A 24,625-nucleotide genomic window follows, 5' to 3' on the forward strand; every position below is an offset into this window, starting at 1 on the left:
CATGCATGTTTTAAGAAGGGAAAAACTGGAGTACACATGGAGAAAACATCGGCACATAGATTTTTCATAGGAAAAACCAAGGGAAGAAAATGTACCTAACGTGAAACAGCCCTGCAGCTGCGGACACTTAGCCCCAACAACGTCTTTAAGTTCAAATCAATCAAACTACAACATCCGACTGCATAATAAGAGGAAGCTATTCTCTCCCACAGAGGACAGCTACTCCCTAACTGCCTCATTTAAAATCCATGCTTTGCTCCCTTCTCTTGTCTTCATCAGCAGAAAAAAAAAGTTTTACAAAATGCCTGCCTATTGGGTATTCTAGCATGCTTCAGGCATTAATAAGTAGTGCTCATACACCGGTTGCAGCATTTTTACCGTGGACTTTGACTTGAGAAGATGAGGTTTAGGACAGGGGTGTCGCTAGGTGTTAAGGACAAGGGGGGGCTTAGCCCCCAGGAGGTGAACAGGAAGTGAACAAACAGAGAAGTCAGTTTTCCACTTTTAAAATAATGGTCAGCGTAATACACATTTTCGGTACTATACAAAATATGACTAAGTAGTAAATCTCAAAATGGTTCATTAGCAAATGTTGCTGAAATAGTTATGATTTTCTGTGGTTTTACACCTAAAATTGTTAGGTACTCTTTGAAGAACATTTGTGCAAACTTTTATGTTTGTATCACTTTGTGAGAGATTCTAGCCATGTTTTATCCCAATATCTCAGACTATTACACTATGAAGTAAATGGAAACTGACAGATTTATGATCATATTTGAGTAAAACATGATAAGTTTATGTGATTATTTAAATTCATATTCTGGTCACATTAAGTTGAATGCGGTTTGGATACTACGTTGTGGTTTCATCAAAGACATTAAAGTGTTGAAGTGACCAAGTCCAAGTACATGCCTACGTTAAATTAAGACTGGTGACAGGATATTTGTCATCCAGTTAATATTTGCAGAAACTCTCCACACAATCTGACTGAGTTTGAGGTATTTTATATTTTAGGTGCAAAGTTGGTATAAACATACCCCCGTATTTGGTGCAAAAGATGGCAAAGGGGGACTCAGTTCGAACACATGCCTCACTTTTAGATTTTTATTACAAATTTTAAAAATCTAAGACCCTGCTAGACATTAAAATTCTATTTCAATTAAAAAACATTTCTTTGCCATAGTGCCTACAATCTTTTCTACTGGTTTTATGCTTCCTCCAGTCACTGATCTGATTACTTCATGCTCTTAAACTAACAGGTCAAGTGAAAAAGCGGGTTTACAGCCTCGAGTGTTTTTGATAAATTGATCTATAAAGACCCCTTAAAGCATCTTAGCCTACTTTCTTTTTCTTTGTCAGTGGTAACAAACCCAGTGCAGGGTTGTTGCTATTCATTAGGCAGTTCATTAAAGAAATGCAAGCTCCACACTGTAGCAATAAAACTACTTCAGTGCAGTACAAATGTACTGCTATAAATCTACTCCTGTAGGCAAGTGCTGCTGCATGCATTTCAGCTTATTTCATTTCTAAACGAAAACCGGCTCAAGCAGCTGAAAAGTCACTGCGGTCAGAGTAAAAGAACCATTGAAAAAATGAGTGGCGTCCAGACATACCGACTTATATGACAAATCACTGGAAACGGTTTTGTCAAATAACAAATGTAAATATGAGTAGATCATTTCTGATTTTGACAGAGGAATAAAACCACAATTTTATGCAGCATTTTCATAAAGATTGTATATGTATTTTTTACAGATATATCGCTAAAATGTTCCATCAAGTTTTTAATGTATTAATTTCTTTAACGTCTTTTTTTTTTAGCCCACTTTTGTTTTTTCTGTCGGAGACCTTGTATTATGCTGTTCATGAATGCCGCTACGTAAACAAACTTGGTTGCACTGCCTAGAGTATAAATTCTCACTAGACATTGTCATTGAATGGATCAGAAAGACTTAACTCAGCAAGTGCAAGAATGGTATTCAGTGGACCTTGTGGAGGCAACTTTATGACAGAGTTTGTTGGTAACATCTCTCAAAACCAACAGCAGATCCAGAAAAAGACCAGCGCTCTGGCAGCCTTATCATCAGCGCAGGTTGGACTCATCATCCACGAGGAGAAAATCAAAATCCTTAAAATAAACTCCAATTGCTCCAACCTAGTCACTCAGATTGAAAGTCCTCTGGAGGAAGTGCAGCCTTTTACCTATCTGGGCAACATCATCGACCAGGAGGGTGGAATAAATGCAGATGTCAAGTTAAGGAAAGGCAAAAGGTTTCCTTTATTCAGCTCAAGAATAACTGGACATCCAGAGAGCTGGCGGTGATCACCGAGATCCGGCTGTCCTCCAGCTGAAACCTACAGGACAAGCAAAGACTCAAGGAGAAAAAATCCAGACATTCCTGAAGAACAGTCTCAGAAGGATTCTCCACATTTGCTGGCCAGACATCATCGGTAACATCAACCAACAGGAAACGACCTGCCAACTCTCACTAGAGTCAGAAATCAGGAAGAAACGATGGCACCAGGCAGGGCACACTCTACGCAAACAGCAAATCAACATCACCAGACAGGCTCTCAAGTGGAACCTCGAGGCAAATGAAAAGGAGGCCGTCCAAGAAACATTTGAATACAAGGAAGACGTCAAGAAGATGGTCTACACTAGAAATAAAACAAGAAAGAATGGCTCAGGAGAGACATCTCTGGAGTTCCTAATTTGGCAGACCATACTCTGGGATGAGGTGAAGGGCAGAAGAAAGGAGATGAGACATACGGAGTTGAAATTGCTGCCTAAGTTTCTGTATATCCTATGAACACAAAAAACATTCAGAAGCACATTCAGCTAATCTTTGTCCTTTGATTTCATCAAATGTATCAGTTGTGTCACTTATCCTGGCATGTTATTTCAAATCCTGAAGTTACTTGAGATAAAAGCTGGAGGTGACCCTTGCCTGGCAGAAGAAGAAGCAGAGGGGGATTGAAGGAAGCCTGTGAAATGATCATACCGAACAGATGACTCACCCAGGAGCAGTTAAGAAGTAAAAACATTCATTAACTTTGCATTTTTCCTGCTCATTCATCAGCACTGATGAGGGTCCTCCTCTCTGCCGCCTTAAAACGCCATTCTCTCTCTCTCATCCACCCTTCGTCCATCCAAAGCTCCTTGCTTATTCTGAATTTTAGAGCCATTTCTCCTTCTCCTCTAACAGAACAAGTTCAAGTGGACTGGCAAAACATTTCCAGCAAAGTAGGAAGTGGGAGGTAAAGGGGAGTGTGGTGAATCCAAAATCAAAGTGATTATTTCCAGCCGACACCAGAATTGTTCCATTTAAAGGAGCCTGAAAGTAGTGACAGCAATTCATCTCCGAAGTGAGCTCCACGTAGGTGTCACCCCCGCCTTTCCCATGTTAAATGCTTCAGAGCTTTGCAATAGCATCCTCAGCTATTTATTACAATCACAAATACCTCATTATAAACTCCTTTCTTTTAATTGATTTTCAATTTAGCCAGAAGATAAACAGCTCATCATAGACAAAGCTGGTTACTTTGTTTCGTAAGGGACGCTATGACATCATGACTGCATTAAGTTGCTGAGCCGACCCCCCAGATATCACACAGATGAATACATTTAAAAAGAGGTTTGCTATTCATGAAAAACCTGGTAAATGAAAAGCTTAAATTGAGCTTCTAAGGGAGCCTGATGTGTGAAGTATGTGAGCTGTCATTAATGTAAAAGGAGGAGAAATACACTGTAGCAATCAGACATCACTTCTAGCAATTCTGTTATGTTTTCATTTTTTCAAAGATACCAGATTATTAATTAAAGCATGATGATGTTAAAGCGGCAGCCCTCAACTACAGTCACAACTAGTAAATATAGTAAAAAAGATAAAAAGATAATATTATCACTGACAAAATCTGTTTGAGGCAAGACAAACAGATTTGCTGAGCAGACCCCCCAGGTAGTTAGCCAGACAGACAAGTCTGTCTATCTAGCTAACTACCTATCCATCTAGCTAGCTAGCTATTTAACCAGCTATCTAAGATAATTTTATTAATAAAAACAGTGAGGACTGATTGGTTTTTAGTCGACATTTCTTTAAATTTTAGTCAAAATCATTAGCAGAGATCAATTTCCAAAGACTAGATAAAGACAAGCTTTGTGTAAACAGATTATATCAGAAGCTTTTGAAAACTGTTCACTGTTGCTTTGTCTCATTCTTCACTGCCTTGACATGAATTGAAGAGCGTATCTGTATTGTTCTTTGTGTTTGATTTGTGTATTGTGCTCAAATCCCAAACCGTTGTCCCCTTTCTTTTTCTATTCTTGTGTCATGTGCGTGACGCCCAGTGGCTCAAATGTTGTGAATTTGAGTAAGGAGGTGGATAGAAAAACAAAGTGACCTTGGTGTCTGCAGTTGTTACAAAAAAAAAAAAAAAAAGCATCTGTATAACATCTTTTGAATGAAGTTTTTACAGCATGAAATGGGCTCTCATTCTGTAACTTCATTTATGGTGCTTCTTTTTTTAAGGTTTTTATCACACTGGTGGCCTTTATTCAGCAGAAGCTGGACACTAATAAGGGCTTAAAGCATGGGTCTGCAACCTGCACATTTTAATAATATGGAAAATAAAATAGTAGAACCAACAATGCTTTTAACATTTGGTGTGTGTGTTTACCGTCTCTCACTAAGCCATCAGTCTGCAACCTTTTTCAGACCAGAGAGACGTGTTTCCTCCCCCCCAGTCAAGCTAAATAAAACTAGTTTAAAACCCAAATGTTACATAACCTTTTGTTAAAATTTCCAACGTAATATTTCTGTTTTTAGGTTTTAAAACAAAACAGAACAAAAAAATCATTAAACAATTATGAAAGAGGACTGATTGATTTTCTTGTAAGGGATGTTGAATGTTTGTGGAAAATGATATAAATGCAACAAGTACTTACTTATCAACATTTACTAATGAGAAAAAAAACATTACTCATGTCATTCTCTTTTGGAAATATAACGCAGGATTCAATTCATGCAGGAAAAAAAAAAATGTTTCTTAAAAAAAATAAAATAAAAATCTGAATTTGTCTTATCAAAGAGGGAACAACAGCACTGAAAACTGTAGCTTCTGTAAATGCCACCTGCTCCAATTGTGAGCCCTGTGGATCCCCGTTTAAATTTGTAGTTTTGTAGTTAAAAATTTGAGCCACACATGAGACGCATTCAACATAAAGACAAGTCCAGTATAACACCAGGTTATAACAAATATGTGTGAGAACGATATGATTAGGCATCCAGTAGGAAACTGAAGGAACATGTACATGATGTGTACAAAATGTCCCATACAACACTCCTTTTGGTACATTTTCAGGTACCAAAGTATAAAAATAAAACAGGATGAAAAGGGAGAAATGACCAACAACCTCTGTTGACCTTCTCATTGTTGCACCACACAGTGCAAAGCCCTTCTCTTTTGTTATAATGGTAGAAATGAGAAAATCATCTATCTGTTGTGCTGAAAAATTGTGCTTGGACATATCTTTTTCTAATACAAAAAAAAAAAAAAACCCTGTTCACAATGTGTGAAAGCGATGAAGGAGTCAAAGGCAGAGGGAAGCCTAACATTTCACATGTCAGCAAAAGAGATGGGGGCCCAGCAGATCATTATCGCCCCGCTGCAGAGGTGGTGAGAGAAGATCCCAGCCCATCCTGTGCGGAAAATAAGAAGAAAATACTGTCAGAGGGAGACCCTCCATTTGTATGAGCGACACGCAGACACCAACCATCCTACAGCCTAATTTCCAGCGGGATGCTGGATGTTTTCTCTATTGTATGTCAGCAAAGGTTTGACTGTCTCCAGCTCTGGCCTGTTTGCAGTTTAAGCACACTCAGCCTTCTCGAGAAAGACATCACAGCGGGAATGATACGAGTTACACTTCTCTTTATTATTATTATTATGAATTTAAGCTCAGAGGGGGATTTTACCCGGTTCACTGGATTTTATTTTGGCAATTTGGCTGCTTTATTTTTAGAGATTAAAAAATAAGACTTTAGTTCCTTTAGAGAAACTTCTAAATTTACTGCTAATATCTCAAGATGTGGCAATAAAAAAAACCCACTAAATATAATAAAGGCCTGGTGTTTTTACTTTATAAACTATATAAATAATTTTTATTTTATTGCTTGTAGGCAATCCCTTAAAAAGGAGACAGGCACGACTGCCATAAAGCTGGTGCCTGGTCTGCAAAGCGTCTTAACAGGAGCTACTTCCCAAAAAAAGTGTTTAATTTATAATGAGAAAAAAGCAATTAAGCCGACTTAGCCACCAAGTGAAAAACGTATTGCTCTTTTGTTAAAGCATTAGTTAATTGTGGATAATCACAGTTTTCTTTGACAGCTCAGTTTAAATTCACGATTCAGGCGTGATTGCTGCCTGAACTGCAAAATTAAGAAATCCTCTAGATCACACACAAAAAAGTAGAGGAACGTCATTGTCATCCGTCTTTCTGGAAAAGGTTAAGGTGATTCACGGTCAGAATATCTTTTCATTAATGAAGAAACGTGGCACCTTTTTCAGAAACTGCTAAATTACTCCAAAAGTACAACACCAGAGCACCTAGCTAGGCTTTATATGTACGTCCCTCTAGATTCAGTTAAAGCCAGTGCTCATGATTCAACAATTTTTTAAAAAGAGTGACTCCGCAAAAATGGCACCAATGGGAGAGTTTGATAGCAAAAACACCTGCTGACAAAAATATTTTGTGGAAAATTATCCTTCAGGCTGACGTGACAAAACTGGAACTGTTTTGGAAGGTGAGCATCTTGTTAAATCTAGCATAAAACGAACATTCATGCTAGAACAATGGCCTTTGAATATTACCATTACCTTATTTCACCAAGTGGTTAAAATTAGCCTGGTAGAAACTAGCCACTTGTTCTACGCTTCACTTCGTGCAGACAGTCTGGGCTCTGAGCTATCGAGAAACAATCAGCTGGATGCCTGGAGGCTGGTGAAGTTTTAAATTTGACCCAATCCCAGTCGCTAACATTTATCCGCGACTGTTTAAACTTTACCTTTAATAACATAAAGTTATCTAATTTTTAAAGTGCAATCAGTAATACTTTTATAACAAATTTATATCAGTAATGATTTCTTGGTTAATGTCAAGTTGTCATAAAGACATTTTGAATAATGTCAACTTTGTATTAAAAGTGTCGTAATTTAACAAATGACGCTTTATGACAACAGTCATAAATATTCATGAAAGCTTATTCATGTTCACGACAGATGTTATGTCATGTTTATGACAGTGTCATGATAGTCTTATTCACCCCCCTTAAAATAAAGTGTTACCGAAGCTTCAAACTGAACGTGGCGGCTGCTAACGTCAATCCCATATTTGGAAGCGTGGCCAACACAAACTGAACTGCTTTGTTCACTTCCTCCACTGCCATCGTTAAAACTACTGACAGAAGAACAGCTCAAAAAATCCTGACCCTTTTGGGAAACACTTCCAAAAAGAGTTGAAAGTGTTATGATGGCTGCGAAGAATGGAGCGACATATTCGATCCTGTTGATTAGAGGGGATGAAATTTATGTGCACGCATGCAAGAAGGCAGACTTGTTTATATTCTTGGAAATAGGGTATATATCTAAAAAAAAAAAAAAAAGGAAATTAGAAACAGAAGAGCAAAATCACCAGAGGGACTGGAGATGTAGTATTTAAAATAACGTCAGTCACGATTCCACCATCTTGAAAAAAATGGCTGTGTAAATGGAAATAACGTTGATGATCACCGAGACTTAGTTTCCAGGAAAACGTCTTTATCTCCGCAGCTTCCAAACTGTACTTCATAAATAAACAACCTGAGGCGACACAAACAAGAGACACTTGAGAGATTTCTGAAAGTGCAGACACTTCCCCAACCATTATCACCCTGACAGGGTGAGATTTGGAAAAACTCCATCAAAATGTAAATGAATATCTTTTCAAAGAGTGAATTTGAGTGTAAAGAGCCTGAAAAGGAATGGATACTGGAGACATTTCTAAAGAATTCCCTACTTCTTTTCTTTTTTTTCCCTCTCGCAACAAAGCAGGGAAACTTAACTGCGACTTGCTTTTTCATCACAGACGGTCCTCACCGTTTGAGAAGTGCAGCAGGCAGCAGTTTTATAACAAACACAGTCAGCTCCGGGACGTCGGGCTTCGGGAACGAGGAGGTTAATGCATGTTTCAAATCGTTTTGTTGACAGAGACAATTTCTTTAGAAACGGGGATGCTATGGTTCCCTACAGGCTAACAAAAATTATATGCCAGTGAGTCAGACAGCGTGTTTAATTCCAAAATCCCCAAAGTTAAAGGATTACTGCTTAAATATTACTCAAAGTGGCTCTCAACCTGCTTTAAAAAGAAAAAAAAAAAAAGAAAAACCTTTTTAATTCAATTTGCTGGCTACGTCTAGGGATGAAAACATGCTGAATAATGTACAGCTCTATTAAAAAAAGATTCCGTGTCTAAAAATGGAATAATTACATTTCAGTGAATGAAAAATAAATCAGCCTGTATATGTCTAGACTTGAGGAAAGGAGAGCTGCATTGGTACCTTTTCAAAACGGCTGCGGCTGGATTTACAACCCTATACGGCGATGTCAGCGCAAGAGATGTTTATCTGCTTCAAGAAGTTAGCGTTGACCTTGGATTCACAGAAACTTTGCTTTTTCTTTCTTCTCCTCTTTTTCCAGCTGTTTGTTGTGGGAACTGTAAAACAGTGATGAACGCTGCCGAGGCTATGTTGACAACGTTCTTAGGCACGCAACGAGCAGAGAGTGTGTTGGAAGTCTATCGCTGACAGCCTCGCCGGTTCCCTTCATTTAAGCAACAAAAACAAGAACGATTCTAGCACAATTCCTCTTTCCCTTTGTCACACTTGAGGTAATAAAGCAAAAGGGTGTCTAAGAAATAGATTGTTCATTCCTACTGTGATGACTCTGCCCTGCAGCTGTTTCTCTTGAGTGTGTGTGTGTGAATGCAAGTGTGAGGCTTCAGGAGTGTGTGTTTGCTTTCCAAGAGAAGCCACAAATGGCCATGTCAAACAATAGATGCAGCCTCAAACGTACGTTGCATCATTCGAGGAGCAACGCTGTCCAACGCAAGGACTCTGCCTTTTCAGGCAAACAACCACCATGCGTAGGACTGTGACGATAATTTTTTCGGGACGATGTGATAAGCGATAACACCGTCACTTTGAGACTGTTTACAAGTAATTTATTAATAATGGGATAATTATTCAAGTCCAACATCTAAAAGGGTAATAAATTTTAATTTTGTAAAGCGCAATTCTGGAAGACATTTTAAATTTCAAAACCAAAACACAACCAAAAACAAGAAATACGGGAATAAAAATGACACAAAACCGAAACCCTAAAGGAAAAGGATTATAAAGTCTCTATGAATAAAATCCTCAATTCCTGTCTGTTCAAATCTGATTTTTTTTTCTCAGCATTCTGACTTTAATCTCCGAATTATGACTTCTTTAAAAAAGTTTTAACTCTGAGATTAAAGTTAAAATTCAGGTTTTAAATTCCCGATTCGAGGAAAAAGTCAGAATTTTGAAACGTAAGTCAGAATCCAGATTGTTCTTTTTTCAGTGGCCCTAATCCTATAGATTATTGTCTCCTAGATATTGTAACTGTCATTTTAATTTCAGAGTTGGCAACAAAGCTTCCAAAGGAGACACGCTGTCGGGACTCTGCCGTGTTTACCGTTAGATGCTGAGCAGGTAAATCATTGTTCGCATCGATTCGCCAATCGACGGGGAAGACGCTTTCGATAATTTATGCTAACAGTAAGGAGACAGAACCGCCATTCATCCCACTTGAACACAATCTTCACTGCTTCTTCTCCCGTCTTCTGCTTCTCCCACTCAGCCTGATGGACCCCGTCCATTTGCATTAACACACACACACACGCACACACACACACACACACACACACGCGCGCACACGAAAAGAAAAAAAGACTCTGAGGAAGAGCGAGTGGAGAGAGTAGGAGGACAGTGTGTAGAGCTATGTGCGTGGTGTGTGTGCGTGTGTGTGGGTAGTCCTCCTGGGAGTTTTCTCCAGCATCCTGACACAGCCCCTCCACTCTTAAACAGGAACATTATTGGAGATTAAACAAAGGGAGCACACTCTTCTTCTGTCAAAGAGCGATCCAGTCCTTGCTAGCACCTTCTCCATGTGGGTGCCTGCATTATAGAAACCACTTAAACTGAGAGGGACTGACAAACCGGCTGGACGGCCCCCTGGGGGTCTGGGGGGAGTGAGGAAGGAGCAGGACTAAAGAGGAGGAGAATAATCTTCAATCATTTTAATTGCAAAGCTTGTTAGGAGTTTTTTTTGTGCCTTATTAGCATGTTATTGTGAAGCAGCAGAATGCTTGATGGACAGCCTGGACGGAGCTGTTATTTTTGCGGGTATATAGATGTGTGTGTTATTTAGAGATCCAATAATTGATGTTTGCTAAACGTCGAAGGGAAGGTGTGAAGAAGAGCTCACCGACACCGGCAACTTCTGCTCCAACATCCTGTCACTCACGTCCGAGACAACCGCAATGAATCTAATTAGCAGCTATCATTACATCCAGACGCTCTGCATCAGTCGAATGTTTCAGCTAAATGTCACATTAGCGCTCTGAGATTGGATCGTTTTCACCCAAAACCAAAAGCTGCTGCCCATATTTGGGCAGAAGAGGGGCTTTTCACTGGGCATGGGGAAATAAGTTGGTCAACACAAGGCAAACATGCTCCACCACTCTCTATTTTCAGCAACCTACCAAAAAAAGAGATTATTTTGGCTAAAGCTCCATTTATTTAATGCTTCGTCTAATCTGTGCCTTCAAGCTACTGTATTTTCAAGACAATAGACGCGATGAATGTTATCGGTTTGACTGACATAGTCCGGCCCACCAATAGACTACCCACTGTTACCAACTCAACAGTCGGGTGGACATTCTTGCTGTGTTTAATTAAATACAAAAAAATGGTATCAGCCAAATTCAGAATTGGCAGGTCTGGCTTTTTGGGGATTTTTAAAGGCCAATTGGTCAAAAAACTGAAATTGGTGCGCCCCTGCTAATGTTTTGACAGGTCTTTATTTTTTTTCTTACTTACGTTTTATGTTATAGCATGAAACACATCCACTTTTCTCCCTCCTGTTTTGATGTATGACATTTTCCAACTTGGATTGAAAGGGTTAAGTTCACCTTTTTAAAGTGATTTTGTAGAAAGGTGGGAATCCTCACACTAGTGGACGGCTACTAGCTCACCCGACAGACTGAATGGCCTCTTTCACAAGTTTAACAAATACAGATCATACTCTACTAATATAAAGGAAAATAAGGCAGATAATAACTTTATAAAAACTCAATCCAGACATTATAGCCTGCCTCGTTAAGGCGGTGATTAGCTTAGTAGATGTGTTAGCACAATGAAGAGCTCTCAACAGAATGAATGTGACGTTTGGTCGCTCTTCCTGATTGCTGTTATATCTGTTATTATGTGGTTTAGTTGGTCATAAATCAGCTCCCTGATGACCTGTGGTATGAATCCCACTCCTGTGGTCTTAATTGGCGCTCGGGCGCAGCGGTAGCTACTGGAAGCAGGCGAACGAACGCTGGTAGCCATGACAGGTGTGAGCACCGACTCCTACGGCGGCAACAGCAATCCAAGATATTTCGGTCGCAATTAAGGCCTGTTTTTTTTTTATTTATTTATTTTACAAATATAGAGATAGAACCAGAGATATATGTTTGAAGCATTTTTTTCTGCACTTTTGTAAAGTTATTTTTGCACAACTGGGTTTTTATAAATTGCTTAAAATTCAACCAGGTTGGGTGATTTATGCCCTAATGAAATGGGAAGTTGTGGATTAGCAATTAAATGCTCCCCATAAACAATACTAAAAATGTATTATTAGCAGTAATTCACAGTAATCATGAAACAACTGGGAGGTTCATGTTACTTAAAAACTGTTTTCTTTTGTATCATGAGACTTTAATCGTCTTTAACTTGCCAGTTTCAGTTGGAGAATGTATAAAAAAAATTATTTTAATGAAAGTTTTTTTTTACATTTTTTACAAGATTACATGTGATGCTGACATCAACAGATTCAAATAGTAAAAAAAAAAAAAAACACAGGAGAAATTATTTCAAAACACTATGAAGTACCTGTTGCATCATATTCACAACACCAGAGTTTACAAACTATAATTTCACTACTTCAAAGAACAGGTTAAACATATTACCCAAATTATGTCACTGCTACACTCCTGGTTGGTGTAGAAACACGTGAAGCTTCTCAATCTTAAGTAAATCAGCAGCTTGGGGTCGGAGTAACAACACGGAGGCAACAGCCGAGTTTAAAGCCGTGCGTTTGTCCCTGGGCGTCACTCGCTGCCTCACATTTATTTTATCGGGAAGATTTACACAGCTAAAAACGTCTGATCCCTGGAGCCGCGGTGAAGAGGTAATTAAACCTGTATCTCCACCGCTCTGAGAAAACAAATTGATTTGGGGCTCTTTCGAATCAAACACGTCGGAGGAGCGCCGACGTTGCGCCGCGTAAACGTGTTTGTTGGGCGAAAATGTGACTGAAAAAGTGGGGATGTAAACACACGCGGTGGTCTGACCTCTGTGGTGGAATAAAAAAGAACGAAGAGGCTGCAGGGAGAAAAACTCATCTACACCTGAAGGAAAGAGACTAATTAAGTAGAGAGACATGCCCTTTTTCTGCTTCTCCCTGGGAGACGATATATGTGTGTGTGTGTGTGTGTGTGTGTTTAGAATCAATAAAAGAGCCATTGCTATCACAGCCAGATGCACAAAGGACACCGTGTCTCATCACACATCAGCATGAGAGGGAGAGCGGAGAGGAAAGAGAAAAATCAAGGACAAGCTGAGAAATGTCTGACGTCTAATCTGGCCGATGTTTACGATCAATTCAATACGTACGAAGTCAAGAAGTCAAAGCTAACCGTTCTAATGACACGATAAATAAACTGCAGGCTAAGAAGCAAAACATTAAATAAGACCGTTATTACTTGATCCCAGGTTTTTAAGAAATGTTCAGTCTGAAACAATAAAATGGCATACAGGGTCGTTGTAGAAGAAAAAATAAAAAAAAAATAAAAAATCGGTCACGAGGGATTAAATTTCCACTAAAAAAAACAGAATTTTTCCAGTCGGTTCAGAAGTCTACAAGAAAAACTTGTATGTTCTCTGATGTTATGAAGTCACACATTTGCAAAAATGTTAAAAAGTAGTAAATTTCCACCTGAAATGTTCAGAATCAGTTTAGAAATTTATGTGAAAGCCCTGGACGTTTTCCGATGGTGTAAAGTCGTAAATTTGCAAGAATGTTGGAAAAAAGCACATTTCCGCCTAAAAATGCAGAAATTTTCAAATTCCTATAAAAAAAATTTCAAATTAATTTCAGAAATTTACAAGAAAACCTCAGATATTCTCTGATGTCATAAAGTCAAAAAATTGCTGCCTAAAAAACCCTGGAAATTTTCAAATTCATTTCAGAAATTATAAAAAGAAAACCTTGGATATTCTCTGATGTTTAAAAAGTGATATGTTTGCAAGAATGTCACAACATATCTTTGTTTTCATATCACATTTTGGTGCAGTTGGTGGAAAAGGTGCACAATGTGAAGAAGCTACGTTGTCCTGGGTTTGAATCCTGGCACATGCACACACACACACACACACACACACACACTGAGAAAACACATTTGTCTTGCCACAAAAACAAACAAAAAAAAATCTAAATGTGTAAAGTTTTCAATATTTGTGTCGCTGCCAGAAGTTCTGACCAAGATTGCCAGCAGTTTCTGGTTTCTTTGTCTTTGTCTGGATTCTTGCTTTGAACATCCTCTCTGGCTGAGCCGGTTTCAGTTGTCCTTGGATTAGTTTATGCTCTGCGCCTCAGCAGACTTAAAGAGCTTTGTTTTTCTTCCAGCCGGCCCGCCTGCCTGCCTCCGGATAGTGTCTCTGCATCTGGCTCGCTCGTCCAATCCCTCCATCCGTTACACTCCATTCACTCATCCCCAAAGACATAATTGCATGGGTTCAAAGAAAGGAAAGAAGAAAAGAACGGCATTGCAAGAATACCTTCTGAGGGATTTTTTGTAAAATTGTCCCTTCAAATGTTTAAAGTTACCTTCTCCAGCAGAGTAAACTGGGGAGAACATTTCCCCTCCGACTCTGAAGTAGAAAATCCGACCACCAGTCAGGAAGCAGGTCCTTGTTCTGAAGAATCTGTAGCTAATGTAAAATACTGCAGTCCATGTTTGACCCGCTGCGTTTGTTGTACTCACAAAAACACAAAACAAGCTACGATTTGACGAATCTCAAACAGAGTCTCTGTTCCACTTCCGGCTTGAATAGTTTTTACTAGCGTCAATTGGAAGAAACAGAAGAAATCTCAACTTTGGACTAGCAACTAGCATCCAACGGTTTCTGTTAATCTAATCTAATCTGTCGACGCAACATGCTAATGCGAGAACCACTTCCTTTTTGTACTTCAACATAAACATCTTGAACACACAAACTGCGTAAAACATTCATCTTTATATCTGAGGCTCCTACCTGACAGCTTGAATTTTCTCTACCAGATGAAATCCCAAACTACTAGCAAGGGAAGACAGACTTCACTGTAACATACAAAACAATCTCGATTTATTATCGTAGCATCATGAGATGTTGCTACAACATAGCAGACAAATGTGACTGGATGAAGGAAATTGTGGAGGTCAGTGAAGAAGGAAATTCTTTTAAACAGGAAGTGGACAGGCAATAAAAAAATCTGGCTTTTCTCTTTTACCATTAGCTTGGTTCAGGGCTACTTTACTAAAATGACTGGTATTTCCACATCTTTTTTAACCAATAATGGATTAACTACATTTTGAATTAGCAAACATGAGACACGCAGTGAAAATGACAAATAATTTTAACTCGGGGGATCAAGTAGATTAGCAGACCACACCGCGCCGCTGCTTCAATCGTCAGACGTTTGGCGACAAGTGATTTATGTCAGCGGAGGCACGCTCAAATATTAGCCCTAAAAACGAGCAACTGTTTTTGTGTCAAATGAGCTCATCAATAAAAGCGGAACCGAGTGAGCCCAGAGAAAGCACGGTGAACTCCACCTCATCAGTTATCAGCGCGCCGCGCTCCCCGCGCCGCGGCCCGAGCACGCTCACGCAGAGGAGCGAGGACTGAGCTAATTTCAGTGAAGCCATCACAGTTGGCTGGAAGCTGTAAATTTTTCAGAGTGAGAGACAGCTTAAGAGTAAAAAAAAAAGCCAAAGAAGGGAAGGAAGAGAGAAAGCAGGCGAGAACATATGTGTGTGTGTGTCTCTTTAAATAGACACTCTCAGATGCAGAGGGAGAGAGGAGGACAGAGAGGTGAACATGACAGGAGGGAGAGGGGAAACCAGGCGTCCGCTGGAGGGACATAATTAACAAATCCGAGTTCGTGTGTGACGGGTGATATGACCATGTTGTACCTACTGTGTGTCTGCCTGATTGTGTGTCTCTGTTTGTGTGCTGTAGAGCAGATGGTGCCAGCGAATCCTCGACGCAGGCAGGTTTTGTTTGAGCCCGGCAAAAGCACATATTCAGTCTCTCCCTTCGCTCGTACGTTCATGACGTTAGAGCAGGAGTGCAGCAGCGCCTCCGTGTTTGTGTGCTGTGATCTTGTTTCAGGGAGATCCGACTGTGTGTGAGCTAAGCTAATCAGAAATGAAGTTATAGAGTGAGACGAGTCAAGAGTGAAATATTGTAGAGATATTTGGTTTGATTTAAGCTCCAAACAATACAGCAGCAATGTCCAATATCAACTCCTTTCTAAAAGAAGTCTTTTTTTTTTGCCAAAAGTGATTTCTTTAAATGACATTTTGGCAGAAAACACCCCAAAAAACAGGTGGTTTTCTCCAAAAAGTCACTTTTGGCAAAAAGATGATCGTGGCTAGGTTAAATATTCTCCTGAGCAACTTTAGTTTATGTTTTCTCTGACATTCTTAGTAAGGTAGAAGTGAAAAACCCCCCACAAAGAAATGTATTCGACAGTGAGAATGTTAGAGCGATCACCAAAAGCTTTTTAAAAACGTGATTATTTGACACCCAAAACTTAAATTTGTGGCATGTGCAACAAGCGAAAACTGAACAAAATTTTTATTTATTTTTTTTTAACGACCATTAAACTTTCCCACAAAATAAAATTCCGGTTAAGTCTCCGTGAAAATGCATATTTTAGATTTTAAATCTTATGAGCTGCTCACTCACCTTCAGGATATTCTAAGTGTGGTTCCAGACTCTTCTGTGTTTTCCGTCAGTCGTATATGAAGACGTTCAGGAGCTTCTGAGGATTTAATCTAAAACAAACAAGGGGAAATAATTAAGTGATTAAAGAATATAATAACTATATTTGGATGTTTGTGTCACATTTGGAACAATGCAGCAATTATCTTCAGAAAACAACAACCCTGAAAGAAAATACATTTTGATCTCCAATAACTGTGTATGCCTATTTTTTATAGGGATTGTTAAGTGATTTTTGGTGATAATGAGAAAAAAAAAAACTTCTCTAGGTTGAAATAACTTAGCACATTGCCTCAAGAAAAAAAAAAAAAAAACTTTTGTAATCTCAAGCTAATTAGAAAATTGAACCATAAACACAGCATCATTATCAGGAGGTAATTAGACAAAAAAGCTTTGTTTCTTAAGATAAAGCATTGTTCTCAAAAGTAAACCCAAGACCATGTGCTTTTTGTAAAATGTTGATAAAAACCGGAGCAACTACTTTTTCTGAAACTCTATGAGGAACACAAACAGTCTAAGTTTTCTTTTTCCTCATAAATTGATGATTTTAAAGAATCCTTATTGCCTCTGGGCTCCTGTAGTTTTCCTTTCAACTCCCCGTCAACCGCTTTGGTGAACTCGTCTGTCATCGTAAAATAAAAAAGAAATCCTCATTTGATATGTTCATCTGACTGCAGCAGATTACATCAGTCTGGAGAAATAAAGGCATTTATTTCATCCAACTGTTGTTACCCTGACGTCCAAAAAAAAAGGTAAAACAGGTAGATAGAGCAAAAAAAACCAAAAACAATAAAATGCAAAACACACAAAAGGAAACCCATTAAACACTTGGAAAATAATGTTATTGTATTTGAAGTCTATAGGAAAGCAGAGCACTCGAGGCCACACAACTAACCTTAGAAAAAAGTGAAGGATAATTTGTTAACAGCAAAAGAAAATCCTGAACAAACTTTAGAAACCACAAAGTATTGCAAAGTAAAATTACCGTATTTTTCGGAGTAAAGGCCACAAAGTTTTTTTGTTTTTTTTTTTACTGGAAACGTACATATTTAAGCCACACGTATCTCCGCCACTCTTGGTTTTCCATAAGGACGCAGCCCTGTGTCTCCAATGCCGAACCATGGATTTGTTCACGCCGAGCTTACGTGCAGCGGACATCGATCTAATCGATAGCCTTCAACTGAAAAGCTGCATCATATGAATTTCTTCGTGTTGTTTCCATGATGAGACACGAGTTTGAAAACATTTCTCCTGCTGCTAGCATGTGCTTGTTCTAAATGAAAATTAGCACTTTCTTCTTTGATTTCCAATTTTGACTTCCAGTGATTCACTTCCTGCTAAAGAGCCCCCTGGTGGTTGAAGAAAAACCCACAGAAAAGCCGCACCGGGCTCCAAGCCGCATGGTTCAAAGCGTGGGGGAAAAGTAGCGTCTTATTGTCCAAAAAATACGGTAAGCATATTTCATCAGCTTTGCCTATATGCCTGTATATGTTGGATTATCATTCCTGCTTTAATAAAAGTCAAGTCAAAGTACTCTTCTATAATCTGAATGCAGTTTACTATGAAAAAAAAGTTAAGTGGATTTGATTTAATCAGTTGCCACCATTACTGTAAATATTGTAGAATCCTACACTGTAAAAACACAAAAGATTACCAACTACTTTTGGTGTAGTTTCTAGTGCAAATATCTTGATGCTTGAAATAGGCATCAAGCATATTTCAAGACAGAAACAAAGCTTCACATGCCGTCAATGATGCGTTGATTCTAATGAATCTTGATCAGTTTTGTCCGATGATAGGAATTTTTCATCAAAATTAAGGAATTATTGAGTTTGAAAGTTCCAAAGTTTCAAACTCATGACTTGTGGCTTCAACGCTACAATGCTAATTACAATTCACACATTCTCAACAGCACTGTTTACCATCAGAGACCAAATGTAGCGAGCGCACTGAATGGCAATGTTGACAATTTAAACGTGGGTTGCGTGACAAAAGATTGTCACTTTCGAATAATTGCCTTGTGTAAAAATGTCAATGATGCGTTGATTCTAATGAATCTTGATCCATTTTATCCGTGTCTGTTCAAATCACATGCTCTGTTCGGCAGCAGACTCTTCTCAGTGGAAAGAAGCAGTGCTCCAGGTCACCAGCTATCCCTAGTTAACCAATTAGCTGTGTGATGAATTGTTTAATCATAATGATGTGTTAAATATAGAGGAAAAGCTCTTAATATTTGGGTGTATAACAGGATTTTCAGAGAAATAGGCTTGGCCAATTCAAGGCTTTCTGTTGTGTTTTACTGATGTTTTGGAGATGCAAACATCACCTCTTCTTTTGAACTCAGACGTCCGTTTTACTCCGTACAACAAGCAGCCTATGTATTCTGACAACATTCATCAGCGTAGACGTGAGGCCGTTATTGTGTTTCATCAAAGCGCAGGTTTTCTTCGTGCCTCTTTATTTCTCGGCTTATTGTTCTCCTTCGCTAGCTGTCAAACTTTCATTGGTTGAAGACAGAAACAAAGCTTCACACGGCGTCTTTGTTTGAAATAATAATAATTTTAAAAATCTGCTTTTAAGATCTGGTCCTAGAAAGCCTGGAACAAAACAAAAGACATGAAAATATTGGAGAAGTGCTATGAGGCAGTTTCAGGATTTCACAAAGACTGAAGGTAATTTAAAGAGATTTGGGAAAGCATTTTACTTTGTCATCATTGCTTATGATGATACAACCACAAATTTTAGGGTATTAAACTTTTATGGATCAACACAAAGCAGTTAGAAACAGTGAAATAGAAGGAAACATACACATGGTTTTAACTTTTAACTATCTCTTAAAGAGCATAATCAATTCAGACGCCCGCCTATTTGAGGTTCAGTTTTTATGGATTTTTCTGTGGTTTGTTACAGCAAAGTATTCATGAAAAATTTCCAGTCTGTGGATTTTTTTTCCACATAGAATATCCAAAATATTCAAAAGAAAATTCAGTTCTGAAAGCTGAAATACCTAATCGCAGTGCTACCTGACACGCTACTGGCTGGTGTTTGCCAAACCAGCCAGTCCAGGATTTCAAACTGGAAGTAGTCTTAATGGCGGAGCTAAGACAGATTGTGGATGTTAGCTTCTGCAGTCATGTTAAGATGGTTTCCAGTGTGTGTATTTATATATAAACATGTTGCAAGGTAACATCACGCACAAGACCTCGCCCCTCAGCTCCATGCTGGAGGGTAAAAAACTGTTGGCCAAAGATGACTACCATTGATTTTAGCTGTCAGGTTGTAAACATAGCACGCTAAATCCTTCTTTATAAAAGATATGAAAAGCGACCCACACACCAGCTCTCTTACAGATCACCTGTACAGCAGGTGTTTAAATTAGCTAATCAATAAGCGTGCAGACAATCATTTATAAATGATCACAAAATAAACACCAAGCTGTGTGCAGGAAAATGCTGGCAGAACTGTTGTGAGTCAGTTGCTATGACAACTGGTCATTGAGTAGCGTAGCTGACCCAGACGGCTAGGGAAAAAAAAGAGTGGCTTTGAGTTGTTCTTCAATGGTTTTTCTGTTATTTTTCTCTTTGCTGTGGCGCATTGCACTGAATTAATTACAACTGCGTCTCCAAGTTTCATTTAGTTAACAGAACTGTTCCACGGACGGCATGTGAAAGAATAAATCTTTTGCCCGCCAGTGTTGTGCGTACGCACAAAATGTCCCTCTGTAAACAACAACATGCAGCGTGTCTATATTGACGTATATTTGGTGTTATAATTGTTCAGCTGTTTTCAGGAAGCTGTTATTCCTAACTACCGCAAACGTGGAGGGGCTCACGTTATTATGGCCAACATTGTTAAAAAAAAGTCCTTTGAAATATGAAGTATATCACCTTTTGATGAAACATTTCGTGAAATAAAATGATTTTGAGGTTGATGTAATGCCTAAAACATTTCTTCTCTCTCTTGGTAAGAATATTTCAACTTATTCTGAGTCCTTGACGTCTGCTGTCAGCCAGTTCTTTTCATTCGTCTCTGGATCACTCTCCTTTTAAAAACAGAAACAAACACTTCTGAGAAAATATTTTCTTTTTAAAAAAGAAATATACTTTTTCCAAACAGCTTTCTAATGCAGACGTGGCATAAACTCCGACTTGTACGTCCTTCTGGGTTGCCGGGTCGGTGAAGTGGTGATGAAGACAGATGGACACTCTACTAAGTCTCCAAACAAGTTTGATGCACTTGTTGAAAACTGCTCTGCATTGTTTCCATTCACGGGAACATCCTTTATCTTTCAGCAGCAGTTTTTCCACTTATCATTCAGCAAACAGTAAACATCCAACAGCCCTCCAGGCTCAGAGTAAACTCCCTAAAGACAGGCAGCACCTTAGTGAGTCACCGCCGGCGATCCATTTTGGCAGAGAGAAAGAGAGAAGACTAATAAACCCGAAGGAACCTGGAGCACAAGCTGGTTCCAAAAAATTGTAAACAGTGTCTGACCCAAAATAGAGGCAGTCCCTAAGCTGTCCTGTGATGAGGCTGTTTTTCTGGCGCCCGACCTCCAGGCTTCCCTCTCTGGGGACCTCGCTCATGAATTCTTCGAAGCTTTCGTTCAGACTCAAGGCACAAATCCAAATTGTCCCTGTAAACTGTGGACTTGCTTCTCAAGACGGGGAAACCATCCGATGAGGTTACATCTTCCTTACCTGAAGAAAACCTGAATACACATTCTGGAAACATTTTGGGATCTTCTTCAGGAAGTTTTAGATTCCTTGTTTATGTCTTGTTAGTAATTTAATCATTTTGGTATATTAATCTAATAGGTTGTTAATTATTTCTTTCAGAGCCAACCTAGTCATCTAATTAACAATTCAAGCTAATTGAATTAGCAACTCTAATAAGAAATACATGTTTATAAATTTTTTCTCCTCTAATTCAATTCATTCCATTAAGTGTTCAATGAGGTTTCCTGAAAAAGAGAATTTACCATTAGTTGTACATATACATTTTAAAAATTTAAGACTACAGTGATCCCTTGTTATAACACGGTTCACCTTTTGCGGTCTCGCTGCTTCGTGGATTTTTTGTTTACAGTGCATTGTGTTCTGTGTCTCCGCTTCTGCTCTACCTGTGTGCCAATAACGTTGGCACATTCGGTATTTAAATACCGAATGGCCATTCAAGAGATGAAAACTGAAACTTTGAATGCCTGCTGGAAAAAACTGTGGCCAGAATCAGCACAAAACCTGACCGGAGGCTCACTTGACGAGATCCATCGCTCTGCTGTAGATAGAGCCGTGAATCTCGCGGGGCAGGTTGGAGGACATGACTCCGGATCACATTAAGGCCCGATTGATGCACACGCACATCCGCTGACCTGAAAACAGGTTTGTTCTTTGGTTTCAATGTAGAGTATTTAATTATGCTGTGTAATAATTGAAAAAATAAAGGTAACCCTACTTCGCTGATTTTGCTTATCGCGGGTTATTTTCAGAACACAACTCTCGTGAAAAACGAGGGATCACTGTAGTATGTAATTTTTAATACATATTGATTGTTCTTGAAGCATCATGTTTATGTCTTAAATAGGACCTATTAAGCAAAATTCACATTTTGCAAATTTTTTCTACTTCCATTTGTGTTTTTACTACTTCTAAAAACAAGCCAAGCGCTCAATTTTTGGCAACAAGTTGATGTTTTTTGTTGTCTGGGAAATGAGCCGTTTCAAAAACCTACCGATTGTTAAATCACAATCGACGAGCCCTGCGCCGTTACCTAGCAACGGCAGCTGAACCCAGCCCCATGTAATGACTGCTGGTCGAGACAAGTGTTTTGTTGTTCATTTATTGTGTAAAAAACTGCTTGCTGCACTCTTGTTGGTTGTGCAGGAGGCTCTACTAATGCTTATCAAAGATGTATGGTTGTTTAATTCCACATCTGTTTGTGGCCATTTTTATGCACGAGTGTAAACTTTGAGTTGAGGGGAGAGGGAGTGTGGGGTTGGGGATTGGTTGAGGGACTCAGAGGGGTATGGGGGTTTTGGGGAGGCGTGGCAAGCAGAAGTTTATTTGGATTTAAAGTGACAGGGAACCTAAAGCATCTAATTCTAATTTTAAAAATCTCATTTAAGAATGACTTTGTGGAAAAAAGGTGATGAACACGTTTTGTGTATCTCACAAAACCTGTTCAAGGAAGAATAATAGGTTTAATAGAGAGATATTTATCCTACCATCTCCACATCACATACAAACCCAGTAAAATACATTGAGGCTTGTCAATGCATTGAGCCAGAATGTGTAAGACTGTGGAGGATATAAATACTTTTATACAAGATTATCTGTAAATGGTCAAATGGATTCTATGCAAACTCACCTCTAGGGTCTCCATGGGAGTGATCACCTGCACAGCCCTGAATTGTCCTGCCGTCAAGGAACAATTCCACCAGGTGCCATTTTGGCCACTTTGAAGGTGCTCATTTCAGATTTCATCAGCGACCTCATGCTGTCAAAGGTCAAACTGATTCCACCTTCGAGTGGCCAGTCGTCACTTATAACAAGAGCTGGGGCCGTGGTGCTCACTCTGAGACCAGCTGCCAACATTCAGTGGGAGGTGCATAAGGTCAAGTGTATAATCAGGGGCAGGCTTGTCATTTTCCTCAACATCCACAAGGTTACGGACCATTAATCTGTCCCAGGAGTCCGACTGTCACCTTCGAGTGTTGCGGTAATGGCCTCGCATCCGAGGTACAAAGAATGCCTGACGTGGTCAAGTTGAAAGGTCACAGTGTTTGAACTTGCAGAAGAAGTTTGGAGTGAGTTGCTGATGTACATCTGAATCTGTCCAAGTTATCCTTTTTTTCCACAGAGCAATGGGAGCACATATCTAAGTGTTTATATGCTACAACCAGCTCAGGGTACCTTAAGTTACATTAGATTTTGTCTAAATTAGGAAAGCTAGCATAAGTACATTCTCAAAACACATTTTAGAAAGAACAAAAACTGAGATCTTCTTAAGGACAAGACAGATTCATTTAGGAGAGTGGATAAAGACATGGGTAATGCAAGAAACATTTATGTTTAGCCATCTTTTAGACACTAAAGTTATGTTTAAAACATCACATTTTCAATTTCTAATGTCATCTTTTTATCATCTCTGACAAAAGAGAAACATCAAGAATTCAGGTGACAAATTGGATTTTCGTTGGGTTAGCCCTACATAGTTACACGATCAGTTGGAAACTCAAAAATCTGATCTTATTTAGATCAGTAAAAGCACCATATGCACAATATAAAGTTGTGTTAATCTTCTTATTATGGTCTAAATTGAGGAGTTGGTAGTTTCATTTGTTGTGGATAGAAAAAAGTTTGTTAGACTGGACAATGCGCATGCAGCCCCGCCCTGCTCCTCTCCTATGAATCACTCATCCCAGATGATTTGCACCTGACTCACCTTGGGGTTACAATAAGCGAGAAAATAGAGCTGGAAGATAATAAAAGTTCAAAACAGAAAAAGTTTCACTGCTTACTCAAATTACGCTCTCCAAACGAAAGCAGCAAAAGCTTAATTCAAATAATATGACGGGTTTACTTTGGGTTCGGGCCGAGTCAGGCTAGACTTTTTTTAGTCTCGATCTGAACTTTATTTGATTTTGACTGCTCAGAGAAGTGAGAAATAAGCTTAAAAGTATATTTATGTAAGCTTATTGGTACAAACACTGGAGATTGTAACAATCTAGTTATTACCAAAGATATTGGCCTATCTTTTCTTTTTCATTCCTTTTTTTGTCCAAGTCAACTAATAAAAGCAACAGAAAAGGCAGGCACCAGCAAATGAGATCCCTCCAAGGCAATCACCTTGGACCTGCCTGTTATTACCAAAGTTATCAGCAAAAGCAGCCAACATCTGCCCTTATACCGTAAGAACAACAAGGGTCAAAGCCACTGCAGTGGACAGAAAGAAGGAATAAAATAAATGTATGTGTCACACTCTCATTTATATGCAGTGAAGAGGTTACAACTATAATTTGTCAACTAAACTTTCCAACCTTTACATGTCTGGATAAACAGCTGCCCTACTTGGTATTCAGAGAATAATTTAAAAGCTTAAAAGTCTCATACAAATGCACAAGGTTAACAACAAGCATTGTAGGACGGGGCTGAGGAAGTGCTTACTGGAATTAAAATATAACTTGAACCAATCAAAAGATTTGGCTCAAGCAGCAGCACTCAACGCTGCAAGCGCTCCATCGGGAAGCAGAA

The 24,625-nt window shown here is 39.0% G+C and overlaps 1 protein-coding gene across 4 annotated transcripts in view; it reads right to left on the bottom strand.

Moving 5' to 3' along the window:
- Nucleotides 1–24,625, bottom strand: part of htr2cl1 (5-hydroxytryptamine (serotonin) receptor 2C, G protein-coupled-like 1) — a 201,362-nt gene that overhangs the window by 75,881 nt on the left and 100,856 nt on the right. For 3 of the 4 annotated variants that reach the window (XM_081598965.1, XM_008435330.3, XM_008435326.3), the window contains one exon: nt 16,338–16,426. The gene's annotated coding sequence lies outside the window, so the exon portion shown is untranslated. Of the gene's footprint in view, nt 1–8,133; nt 9,303–16,337; nt 16,427–24,625 lie in introns of those variants that run through there. The other variant, XM_081598966.1, reaches the window with a different exon arrangement.

This window comes from Poecilia reticulata, chromosome 18, assembly GCF_904066995.2.
Source record: "Poecilia reticulata chromosome 18, P_reticulata-male-v2, whole genome shotgun sequence".
Classification (NCBI taxonomy): domain Eukaryota; kingdom Metazoa; phylum Chordata; class Actinopteri; order Cyprinodontiformes; family Poeciliidae; genus Poecilia; species Poecilia reticulata.